Source organism: Giraffa tippelskirchi, chromosome 5 (genome assembly GCF_054371585.1).
Source record: "Giraffa tippelskirchi isolate mGirTip1 chromosome 5, T2T-mGirTip1v1.2.pri, whole genome shotgun sequence".
In the NCBI taxonomy this organism is placed as follows: Eukaryota; Metazoa; Chordata; class Mammalia; order Artiodactyla; family Giraffidae; genus Giraffa; species Giraffa tippelskirchi.
The window spans coordinates 119,691,493-119,704,803 of NC_137279.1; positions in this window are offsets into that span (position 1 = coordinate 119,691,493).

Consider the following 13,311-nt stretch of genomic DNA (forward strand, 5'->3'; position numbering starts at 1 on the left):
AGCATCCACTGCAGTGAGTTTGGTGGACGTGTTTGTAAGTTTTTATGTGAAGGTGAGCATACAGAGAAAATGTTTCTAACTTTGCAGGCGGGATGGTGAGTCTCAGGGAAAGTATCCAAAGACACAGTTATATTTGAAATATTTTGGTAGATATGCAGGAATTATACTGGGGAGAAGTAATGTAAATAACATAAGCAAAGACCCAGAAACATGAGAAAGCATAAAGGATATTTTTAGGTTATGCTTTATATAAACAGATTATTATAATACATGATCCTGTTTGTCTTATAGGAAAATTAGAAATATATGTATAATATTACTAGAATTTTATCAATATAAATTACATATAGAAAAATATTTGGAAAAATGTTCCTGGGCACGTTAGATTATATCATTTCTAAATTATTGCCACACCAAATTGAAAGGGAGTTTCTTTTACACTATGAATAAGTTAAAGAGCCTTCAGATGATTCCATCTCCTAATCTTTGAGTCTTCCAGCTGATAAACCCAGACATTAAGGAACAGAAACAATCCATCCTCCCAGTAACCTATCACAATGCCTGACCTGTAACAATCATGCAAGGTAATACATAGCATGATTGTTTTAAGCCATTAAGTTCGATGGTAATTTGTCAGGTAAGCAGAGTAAACAGAAACATATATTCAAATATTTAGGATTAAGACTAATCAAGAAATCCACATGCATGGATATTTAGTTTATAAATATGGTACAAGCAGTCACCACATTCACAAACTATATATCACAGTTATTATATTTATATTACAATAGAGTTCACAATAGTCACATCTATTGTCTCACTAAGGGATTATAACGGGGCTTCCCTCATAGGTCAGTCAGTCAAGAATCTGCCTACAATGCAGGAGACCTGGGTTCGATTCCTGGGTCGGGAATGGACTTGCAAGAGTTGGACATGAATTAGAGACCAAACCACCACAAAGGGATTATAATACACTACACAAACCCTAAATCTGAAGCCTGACTACTTGGGTATGGAATCTAGCTTGCCATACACTAGTTGTACGACTTCAGAAGAATTAAGTAACCATCAAATGTTTATTTTTTCATCTATACAATGGGGATAATAATAGTGCCAGCCTCAGAGGATTGTGACAAAGATAAAGAAGAAACATTTAAAGCCCCCACAAGTTGATTGGAGCACAGTAAGCACTTATTAACTTACTGAATATTAGCTGCTATTATTATATTATTCTTTAATTTGTTCAGCAATACTGTAAAATTAAGTGTGAATATTTTTCCAACTTTATAGGTAAACTGAAACTCAATGAGATTGAAAGTTTTGCCCAGGGACATGCAACTAATAGGTAGCAAAGCTAGATGTCAAATCTGAGTTTTATGATATCAAATCCTATTTTTACATGCATACTCTTTATTCTCACAATAGCCTTACAAAATCAGAATGCAAGGTGGGTCCATCAATCTTATTTAAATACTATTCTAGAAAGTTCTAAAGCACAGGAAGGTTTGATAACTACTGCACCTATAGTCAATGTAGAGAACAATAGATTTCTACAAAAGAAAATTTTAAATCAGTTTTGTTTTCTTTTTGAAATCTTTACAGCATGAACAAAAATCACTCTCTGCACTTTTTATAACAATGCAGAGATTTTGCCATGAGATCCCTAAGTACATCATGCCCTTTGAAAAGCAACTGTTCCATTATTGTATGTTGCCCTTAACTGACCACATGAAAACAAGAAAATGAACTTGTCCCTAGGAGACAGGCTTCCTTGTTACTTTTTAGCAAGGATAAATGGCCTTGAGTATTTTAGATCTGTTTCCCTGCTGCCCACAGAGTTACAGAAAATTTCTTGTATCTGCTTTCCTGAAATAGGTCAAACTCACATAACCCAGTGGATTACCAGTCATCATTAGGAAAAGCTACTAATGAGCTCCCCAAAAGCTATATCAGGAGCACAAGTCAACACACCTACTCAGGTTTGATACACATTTAGCAGCCTACATAGCGATGTTCAAGGAATGTAGCCTGGGGATTTTGGCACACTTCTTCTGACTTGCTCCAGCTTTCCAGTATCTTCCAGAATGGACCTTATATACTCATCTGGAATCTCAATTTTTGCAACTGCTTATCAGGGGACATCGCTAGATCGCCTGGCTCTGATGGCCAGCAGGGCTCATGTTTGAGGCCCCTGAGGACTGTTATTATTTGACTTTTAACAAACTGCTGCCTGAGGGTCTGGCTTCCACTCAACCTGAATCTAGGTGGTGAAGTCATCTCCTTTGGCACACTGATAAGTATCAGCACATTCTCAACTACTGGAAGCTTTTAAAAATATAATAGGCTGTGTGAATAAACATAGAGGTTTAAGAGATAACCAAGAGCTGGGGCAGTGCTGAACAAACAATTTCATCTCCTACATAAGACCCCTCCTTCAACACTGGAAGAGGTAGTTGTCTCATCTACTGGATATAAAGAAAGTACAGAGTCAGACAAAATGAGCCTCATGGTAACAAAAAACTAAAATCTATAATAAACACACAAATGATATAAAGAAAGGAATATAAACACACCACTAAGGAAAATCATCAAAACACAAAGAAAGAGAGTAAGAGAAAAAGAAACAGAGAAGTACAAGAATAGCTAGAAGATAATTATCATAATGACAATAAACATAAACCTATTAATATTCACTTAAAATATAAAGTAACCACCCAAAAGAAATAGGGTGGCTGAACAGATTTAAAAAAATGACCTATATGTATACTCCCTACAAAAGAAAAACTTCAGATGTAAGGACATAGACTGAAAGTCAATACTAAGAGACAAAGAAGGACATTACATAATGATAAGGGGTCAATCCAACAAGAGGATATAACATTTGTAATTATTTATGCATCTAGCACGCCATGCCGTGCTAAGTTGCTTCAGTCATGTCCGACTCTTTGTGACTCTATGGATTATGGCCTGCCAGGCTCCTCCGTCCATGGGATTCTGCAGGCAAGAATATTGGAGTAGATTTTCATGCCCTCCTCCAGGGGATCTTCCCAACCCAGGGATCAAACCCACATCTCCTGTGGCCTCTTACCACTGAACCACCAGGGAAGCCTGCATCTAGTACAGGTGTACCTAAATATATAACACATATATTAACATACCAAAAGGGAGAGATAGCTACATAAAAATTGTAGAAGACTTTAATACCCTACTTACTTCAATGGATAGATTATCTAGACAGAAAATCAGTAAGAAAACATTAGCTTTAAATGACATGGTAGGTCAGATGGACAGATATTTACAGACTATTCCATCTAAAAAGCAACAGAATTCACATTCTTTTCAAATGCACATAGAACAGCTTCCAAACTAGATTATATGTGAGGCCACAAAGCAAGTCTTGATTATTTTTACAGAACAGATATCATATCAAGCATCTTTTCTGACTACAACAGTATGACACTAGAAATTAATTACATTAACAAAACTGAAAATTTCATAAATATGCTGATATTAAACAACATGATACAGAACAATCAGTGGATCAAATAAGAAATCAAAAAAGAAATTAAAAAAAAAATCTTGAGACTGCAAAATGGAAATGTAATATACTAAAGTTTATGGAATGAAGCAAAAGCAGTTCTAAGAAGAGAATTTCATAGCAATATATGCCTACTGTAGGAAGCAATAAAAGTCTCAAGTAAACAACTTTATACCTCAAGAAACATAAAAAGAAAAACAAATGAATAAATGAAGCCCAAATTAGAAGAAAGGAAATAACAAAGATTAGAGGGAAAATAAATAAAACAGAGGCTAAAAAGACAATAGAAAGAATCAATAAAATTATACCTGTTTCTTTGAAAGATAAATAATATTGACAAACCTTTAGCTAGACTCACAAAGAAAAGAAGAGAAGACTCAAATAAATAAAATACTGAGGAGTTATTGCAATTGATACCACAGAAATACAAAGGAGACTATCAATAACCATTATATACCAAAAAAATAGACAACCTAGAAGATATGAATATATTCCTAGAAACATTCAGCCTACCACAACTGAATCATGATGAAATAAGAAATCTAAAGAGATTGATAACTAATAAGAACATAGAAATAGTAATCAATAACTTTCTAACAGACAAAAATCCAGATAAGATGGTTTCACTGGGGAATTCTGCTAAACATTTAAATAACTAATATCAGTCCTTCTCAAACTTTTTCAAACGTTGGAGAGGAGGAAATCCTTTTATACATTTTACAATACCAGTATTATCCTGATACAAAAACCAGACAAGGATACTACAAGAAAAGAAAAGTACAGATTAATATGCTTTATAAACATAAATTGGGATTCCCTGGTAGTTCAGCCAGTAAAGAATCTACTTGCAACATGTGAGACCTGGGTTTAATCCCTGGGTTGGGAATATCACCTGGAGGAGGGCATGGCAACCCACTCCCGTATTCTTGCCTGGAGAATCCCCATGGACAAAGGAGCCTGGAGGGCCAAGTGCATGGGGTCACAAAGAGTCAGACATGACTGAGAGACTAAGCATAGCATAAACATAAATGCAAAAATCTTCAGCAAAATATCTGCAAAGTGAATTCAACAATACATTAAAAGGATCATACACCATGTTCAGTGGGATTTATTCCAGGGAGGCAAGGATGGCTAAACATTCTCAAATCAGTCAAAGTGATACAGTACGTTAATAAAATGAAGGATAAAAAACATATGGCCATCTCAAGGACCTCAAGGGCATTATGCTAAGTCAGTCAGTCAATCAGACAAAGTCAAACACTGTATAATCTTATATGTGGAATCCAAAACAAAAACAACCTCATAGATATAGAGAACAAGCTAGTAGTGAATTGTTTTAAGTTTAAATAAGTTAAATAAAATTTTTAAGATATTTGAAAAAAACCCTATGGATTCTCATGAATATGAACATCCTCCAGTCTTACACCATTTCTTATCATGATCTAGTCATCTGCACAATATGGCTATGGGCACCTTTATCTCATTTTCACTGTAAATTCTAACTTCGACTCTATCATGTAATATATTTGTGAATACTGTGTGGGTTGTCATTCCCTTCTTCAGGGATCTTCCCGACCCAGGGATTGAACCTGGATCTCCTGCATTGCAGGCAGATTCTTTACTGGCTGAGCCACCAGAAATGCCCTTGTGATAGCTAGTGCACTAAAATGAGAAACATTATTATACTGACAATGGATGCAGGGTTAGGGAAAGGAGGACAAAGGAACTCACTGAGGGATACTTTTCAAAAATGTGTAAGAGCTATGAATGAAAAAAGGAAGAAACAGAGGAAGGTGCAGGAGAGTCATCACTCCCCATTGGGAGAGCTGATTTACATGAAGGTCCTACACAGTAGAGGGGAAAAAAAAACCTTTTTTTCTTTGATCTAATGTATCTTTATGAGCTCAGTGCATTAGCATGGGATAAAACATGCGAGTTTGGTGGAGATTTAAGAGTGAGTTTGGTGGAAAATAAGCTCATGAAGAGCTTATTCTTGAAATACAGATATAGTTGATCCCATTTGTGCTGGTTTAGATACAAAAACTTCTTGAAAGTAACCTGAAACTAAAAGACCTCTTAAATATTTCCATATTCTATTTAAAAGGTTGTTTTGCATGGCAATTTTTTGAGTAAGATACACCATTAATTTGAAAAGCAATCATAAAACAAAATATCAATGTGTCTAAAATCCTCTGAGGTACAGCAAACAGCACATTCCCACTGACATGACTCCTTTAGGTCTCATTGTGCGGATAATCCCTTTCAAATCAAACAGAAGTGATTGCTTTATGTGAAAATGCAGAAGCTCTGGATCCAAGTTTAGCCATTTACTAATTTTATACTCTTGGGACAATTATTCAATGTCCTAAACGTTTGTTATCTCATCTGTGTAGTAAAGATTATGGCATCCTCTCTATAAAGAGATTCTAGATTTTCCTTTTATGGAATTGACCACATTTTTCTTTAAAGTTTTGCTATAACCTACAAGTACTTTTTATCAGAGCACCTACTGCACTTCTGACCCCCACCCACACTATACACCATATAGTTGTACAATCAAGCAAACAGTGAACTCTCAGTGCGTACTTGTATATGAATGAATGAGAAAAATCTTGTGCAAAACACTTAAGTATATTCAATTACTACCATTTTACAGAAAATAAAGCTAAAGCTCCAAAAGTTTAAACAATTAGCCTAGAATCTAGAACAAGAAGGCGGAAAAGCCAGAATTTAAACCTCAGTTGTATATCTCCTCACTCTGCCATGAAGACTTCAGCATGATGTAGTTTCCCTTCAGAAAGCTCACAAAGCATTTTATGCTTTGCCTCTGGCCACTATTGTATTCTTTCTTGCATTGTGAGGTGCCAGCACTCACTCTATCCATTAACTAAATTTAATTCTTAAGGACAAAAGAGCATACTACTGATCTTTGTATCTGAATCCATATTGCCTAGTTCAATAAATATTTGTGAAATTGAGAAATTTAGCTTTCTAAAGAGATTACAGCAATCCCTCTGGATTGGTTTGGCTGTGGCTCTATCTGTGGCACTGGAAAAGATTAAACGATTTTTCAACAGTAGTATTATTATGCCTCTTTTACAACAAATTCAAGTTCCTCCTATTCTCTTACATTTATCATAGAATTTTATGTGGTTTCTGAACAAATACCACTTTTTTTTCTCCATAGTCTATATATTCTATTTTCATCTCATAATTTTTGCAGAATTAATAGGAAGTACAAAATAATTTTTCATAAGTTTATCCTCTGCTGAAAGTCTTTTCTGTACGGCCCTTATAGCTTATCAGCAATCTTGAAATACAGTCTTATAATATCTGGAAGAAACTAGCAAAACAGCATTATTGGGATTATTTATTTTTCAAAAGACATGTAAACATTATATTCTCTCCAACCTTCTGATAATACATGTATATCTCAGATGAACTTCAAATAAACTTTATATTTTTGTGTGAAGTAGCAAAGCTGAATTGTACTATTATAAACTCTACATGTAGTATTTTAAATCTGATTTTATAGAGCCCTAAATGGTTTCCTAAGTCATTTTTAATTCATGTAAATTACCTGAATTGGAGGTCTATTAACTTTCATTAGGCTGTCTCAGGAGCTGACTGCTGGCAACATGTCAAACTCCTGGAGCCTGAGGGGTAGAGATAGATGAAGGACCACCAGAATGGAGATACCAAAAATAAGAGTAAGAGCCCAGAGCACTTAGTTTCCTGCCTTCAAATGAACAAGACTACAGTTCAACCAGTACTTTCGGCATTAAACAATCAGGATTCAAGAAACCTTAGTGGACTGAAGGAGGTGGGTTTCCCAGGATGTTTTTTATTTGGACTATACTTTTGGTAGGCATTGGTATCACTCTGGGCTTCCCAGGGGGCGCTAGTGGTAAAGAACCCACCTGCAAAAGCAGGAGACATAAGAGACACGGGTTTGATCCTTGGGTCAGGAAGATCCCCTGGAGGAGGGCACAGCAACCCATTCCAGCATTCTTGCATGAAGAATCTCATGGACAGAAAAGCCTGGCAGGCCACAGTCCATAGGGTTGCACAGAGCTGGACACAACTGAAGAGACTTGGCACGTGTGGTATTACTCTAATGCTTCCTGAAATTTTGATCATCCAAACATAGCAAAGAAACAAAAAGATGACTACACTGAGAGCATTTATGACGTTTTACAGTGCCAGGATGATGGACTGTCTGCTTAGTTACAAAGTTTTACTTACACAGTTGCTGCCACTAGGAATCCATCACTAATGAGTTCAGGCCCATATATCATAGCTAGAAAGCATGTGACAGCTTGAGAACAATCCAAATCCTGGCATTTCAGGAGAGTACTCTAAATTCCATCAGAATGTTTCAGGGTGTGCAAGATTCAGTGAAGACATAAGAACAATGCATCATAATCAAAACAACACAAGACATCATCCTTCAATTCAGATCTACCAGAATTCGAGTCTCAGGTCAGAAATTTCCAGCCAGATGTTGTATGAGAAAATATGAGCCTTGGCTTTACCATCTAAAAATGGATGTGATAATGTTCACATTTATGGGTTTCTTTAGAAGGAACAAATTAGAAAATGAATATGATGACAAACATAAAATAGGCCTTTGGAACATGGTATTTTCTGCTGCCTCTGTAGGTGTAAATAAACAAAGAGTTACCCTTCATCACACTTTTTGAATCCCTGTGCCAGAAGAAAACATCAGAATGATGGTGAAATTATGGAACACAGGTTTTTGAAAGTTTTCTCCATTAGAAAGTGGAAAATAATTTATGAATTTAAGTAAAAGGAAACACATACCCTGTGCAAATGTTATTGGCTAAATTTCCCAGTAAACACCCTCCCAGAGAACAAAGACACAAGTAGGATGGGGAGGAGTCCGGATCTTCTGTAGATCTTCCCGAATTCTGTGTGTGTTGAATCATGCACAATGAACCTCTATAATCCTGCAAAAAGAGTCATTCTAGCAAACATAATGAACATGCTTTTTGTTTGTTTGTTTTTCTCCACTGAATGACTATATTTCCCAAAGCTTGCACCTGTAGGTGTTTTGGATATGTTTATTTCCCACAGCAATGACCAAAGACATGTTATTCTAAACTAACAATAGAAGTGTTCCCATTAGAGAAAGATTTCACATGGTCTCCGAGGACAACCTTGAATTTGGTAGTGGCAGCTTCCTTTAAATTTTTCATTCACTCAAGAAATATTACTAAGTGGTTTTTGTGAGGTAGACAATGTGAAACACAATAGTGAAAAAGGCAGAAATAGGGCCTGCGCTTCTGGAGTTTATACCTTTTCCTTCACATCTCACTCTTTTCTTTGACGGCCTACTACTAATTTTTTAATGACATCATTTTCTAATTCCTGAAGACATTTATATTTTTAAATGAAATTAGTTTTCAAAAATGGCATTATATTGTAATCTTTAATATTTAGAAAATGATGAGGTCGTAGTAGTTACTCAACATATTTCCTTTCAATAAAGGTTGCAGTCTCTGAATTAACTTGAATTTAAAAAATAACAAAGGGATTTAGGAATAAGACGTTAGGCATCAAAGAAGCCAGAAAGTCCTCACAGAGTCATAAAAGGAAATTTTCCACAGAGCTGCCAGTCTTAACCTGATTATCCTCTTAGCATATGCTCATTAGGCCCCAAATCTTAAAAAGATGGACTGACTTTATCAGCCAATGTGCTTCTTAAAGAAAATTTCTAGTGATGTGATAAACCTTCTTCCATATTTCCAAGAAATGTTTGAATGGATTATTTTTCAAAGAAGGATTAAAAAACAACAACAACAAAAAAAACCCCTTTCTCGGTTAATAGGAAGATGGTTCTGTTTCTTAAAAAAAAAAAAACTGAAGTTGAAAGACAAGTCAAAGGCCATTTTAGAAAAAAAAAAAGGGAGGGGGCTCTTTCTATCAAACTATTTCAGGCAGCTATTACTTCTTTTCTCACAATTCTTCTCTAGGTCTTTACACCACAGGGTTATAGAGGACTGTCATTTTCAGTCCTTCTACCTATTTTTATGAAAAATGAAAGTGGTTATATGTAAAGAACGAAAGCTACCCTTCCTTCTAAATAAGGCTAAATAATTTTAAGATGATTTCAAGCTAAAAGTGGCTCTCAAATGCTTTTCAATTCCAAGAAATGTTGTGGCCTTCACTTATCAATAGGCAAAGTGATTACATTATTTTTCCAATTCTCTTTTTATTACTGTATCCATTTTTCAGAAGGCAATGCTAAAATTAAAGAACTTCCTTTTAAAAATGAAATAAAACAGTAAACTTTCTTTTAAACCGAAGTTGGAAAACTTTGCTCAGTTTTTATTTTTTATATCCTACCAAACTGAGAGACAATTATCTACCATATGCTAAATGTAAACAGCTAGTTGTAAAACCCATCGTACAGACTTACAGATTCTTATGACATCAGAAAAGGCTGCAACTAATTCTCCTATTGAAATAAGTGAAGAAATGCAGGGAGAAGACTAATACATCTAATGTGCCAGTTACTCAGCTTGGTGCTTCACCTATTTCACCTCATTTAAATCTGATGTCCAACTTGAAATCAGAGTCGTTAGTCCTAGTTTAGGACTAGTCCAAAATCACAAAGTGATTTAACTTCAGAACTGAGACTTTTTCTGGAGACTTTTGTCTTAATACATTGCTCTATCTGCTTTTCCAGGCCACCTGTACCATGGATTGATCAAAGGCTTACATGAATATAGTGACAGGCTGAAGAGAAACAATTTGGAAAACTGTAGCTTATTGTAAAAGACAAGAGATTTAAGACTAGATACTAAAAATGTGACTTTGTCAGTGATAGAGACTACCTTGTTAGTTATAGATTAGATAACATCCTTATTTTAGTACTATCTCAATTGTTATAGACAGAAGGTTTATGACCAAATAGCTAAATGTGGCTGAATACTATACAGCTTGGTTGGCTTTGGCCTACAGCTAGAAATTTCTATTTTTTTATGCACCAGCTTAAGTAAGCTCACCTAAGGCTTTAAATATTCAGCAATTTATTAAGAGCAAGCATACAGAATCTTCACCACTTTAAAAGCAATCATCCAGGTGCAAACCCAGGCTTTGCAACTTCCTTGACTACTAACTCTTGATGAAAGTGAAAGAGGAGAGTGAAAAAGTTGACTTAAAACTCAACATTCAGAAAACTAAGATCATGGCATCTGGTCCCATCACTTCATGGCAAATAGATGGGGAAACAGTGGAAACAGTGACAGACTTTATTTGGGGGGGGCTCCAAAATCACTGCAGATGGTGACTGCAGCCATGAAATTAAAAGATGCTTGCTCCTTGGAAGAAAAGTTATAACCAACCTAGACAGCATATTAAAAAGCAGAGACATTATTTTGCCAACAAAGGTCCATCTAGTCAAAGCTATGGTTTTTCCAGTAGTCATTATGGATGTGAGAGTTGGACTATATAGAAAGTTGAGCACAAAAGAATTGATGCTTTTGAACTATGGTGTTGGAGAAGACTCTTGAGAGTCCCCTGGCAATGCGAGGAGATCCAACCAGTTCATCCTAAAGGAAATCAGTTTTGAATATACACTGGAAGGATGGATGCTAAAGTTGAAACTTCAATATTTTGGCCACCTGATGTGAAGAACTGACTCATTTGAAAAGACTCTAATGCTGGGAAAGATAGAGGGCGGAAGGAAAAGGGGACAACAGAGGATGAGATGACTGGATGGCATCACCGACTCAATGGACTTGAGTTTGAGTAAACTCTGTGAGTTGGTGGTGGACAGGGAGGCCTGGAGTGCTGCAGTCCATGGGGTTGCAAAGAATCGGACACGACTGAACGGCTGAAATGAACTGACTACTAAGTCACCTCAGTTCTCTGCATCCTTGACACCTGGGTCAGAGTTACTATCATAAAGCATGTGCTTAAATATATTTGCCAAATATTTACTGTCAAGCCATTATAAGTAGAGAAGATCCAGATAATTAAGTTAACAATTTAGAGTCTTAGATCCTTCTGATAATTGACTCAACTTATCTATACTTTTCATGAATAATTTAAAAATACATAAATTTCATTTATTAGATTTAAATAGGATTCCCCCCCACACACACAAGTTTTGCTAATTACGTAAACTTTAAAAAGATTTTACCCACACTTGAATTACCTCACTCACAGGATAAGGCTGAGAACATATTTCAGACATTCCTATTTCCAAGTTGGTCAGAATTCAGAAATGCTAAAGAGTTTTGAAATCCCCCCTGTAGAATTTAGTGCAACAAGTTAAAAGTAAGTAATTGGATTGAGATTATGAATACACAGATTTAAAAGGACATGGCCACAGGAGAATTCTAAAATATTTATGAATTCTATGAAATCTCCCTACATTATATTCAGGAGCAAACATTCAAATGAAAAAGAATAGTCACACGGGAAGGACTACATGCTTGTGTAAATTTTAAAATTAGCATTCATTGGGGCAATCAGGTTAAAGTCAGTCATTCTACAGAAATATGTCTAAGAAATAAAGGGCACTGTCTGATGCATCAGATGACCTGGCATCCAGAAAATGCCTGGATAAAATCCTTAGTGACTCATGGTTAAGCCATAGGTCCCTGTAGGCAGACTGGATAACATTCAGGCTTTATAACTTACTAGTTTAGGCCAGTTACTTTCAGAGACGCAGTTTCATCACCTGCAAAGTTGGGAGAAATGACAGTGACTACTTTACAGGGTTTCTGTGAGCAATAAATGAGATACTGAATGTCAGCTGCTTGGAACAGTGCCTCTCAAATCATAAGCTCTAAATATACCAGGTGTAATTTTATTTCACTTCACAAATTACTCCTCACATTTTCATAGGTCTTGATTTAAAAGAATGATTTACATATACATAGGCACGTGTGATATATCTGAGAGAAAAATGATGCAGGAGACAACCCATTTTTAGGATGGAATGGGGATTTCACTATAGGAATTTTATTATCTCTTACATTTCTTACTTTCTAGAATACAAATACAAGAGATCCCTGACAGACATTCAGTGAGAATAATTAGTTCTACATAGCTCCAGGACTACCCAAAGAAAAGATGAAGAAATAAAGAGGTTAAGTCAAACAGAGGAATATCCCTAAGAAGGAAAAGCCTGGCCTGTCATCTTGCACCTCAGCCATCCCCATTTAGCTAGTATCAGGGAGGTTGTTATTCTTCAAGGTCAAGTTATCAAGTCACATGAATTCCAGTTTGACTCCTACCTCCGCTACAAAGTAAATTAAGAGCCAACATTTATTAAGCACTTACTAAGACCCAAGCACTTTACATGTATTAACTCATTTAATCCTAATAAAAATGCAAAACAGAACACCATTCCATGTTCGGTGCATGACAAGGGCTCAGGGCCGGGGCAATGGGATGACCCAGAGGGATGGGATGGGGAGGGAGGTGGGTGAGGGGTCCAGGGAGGGGAACACATGTAAACCCATGGCTGATTCATGTCAATGTATGGCAAAAACTATTACAATATTGTAAAGTAATTAGCCCCCAACTAAAATAAATAAATTTATAAAAAAAAAATACAAAACAGGCATTAAGTAACTTTCTCTAGGAACACAACTGGTAGGAAGTGGAGCCTGGATTCACATCAGGCAGTCTGACTGTGGAGACCATGGCCTCTCTTGCAGTATAAATTTAGGCAGGTTTCTTAAATTCTCTGAATGTCAGTTTTCTCATTAGTTCATACAGACTTGTTGCAGAGA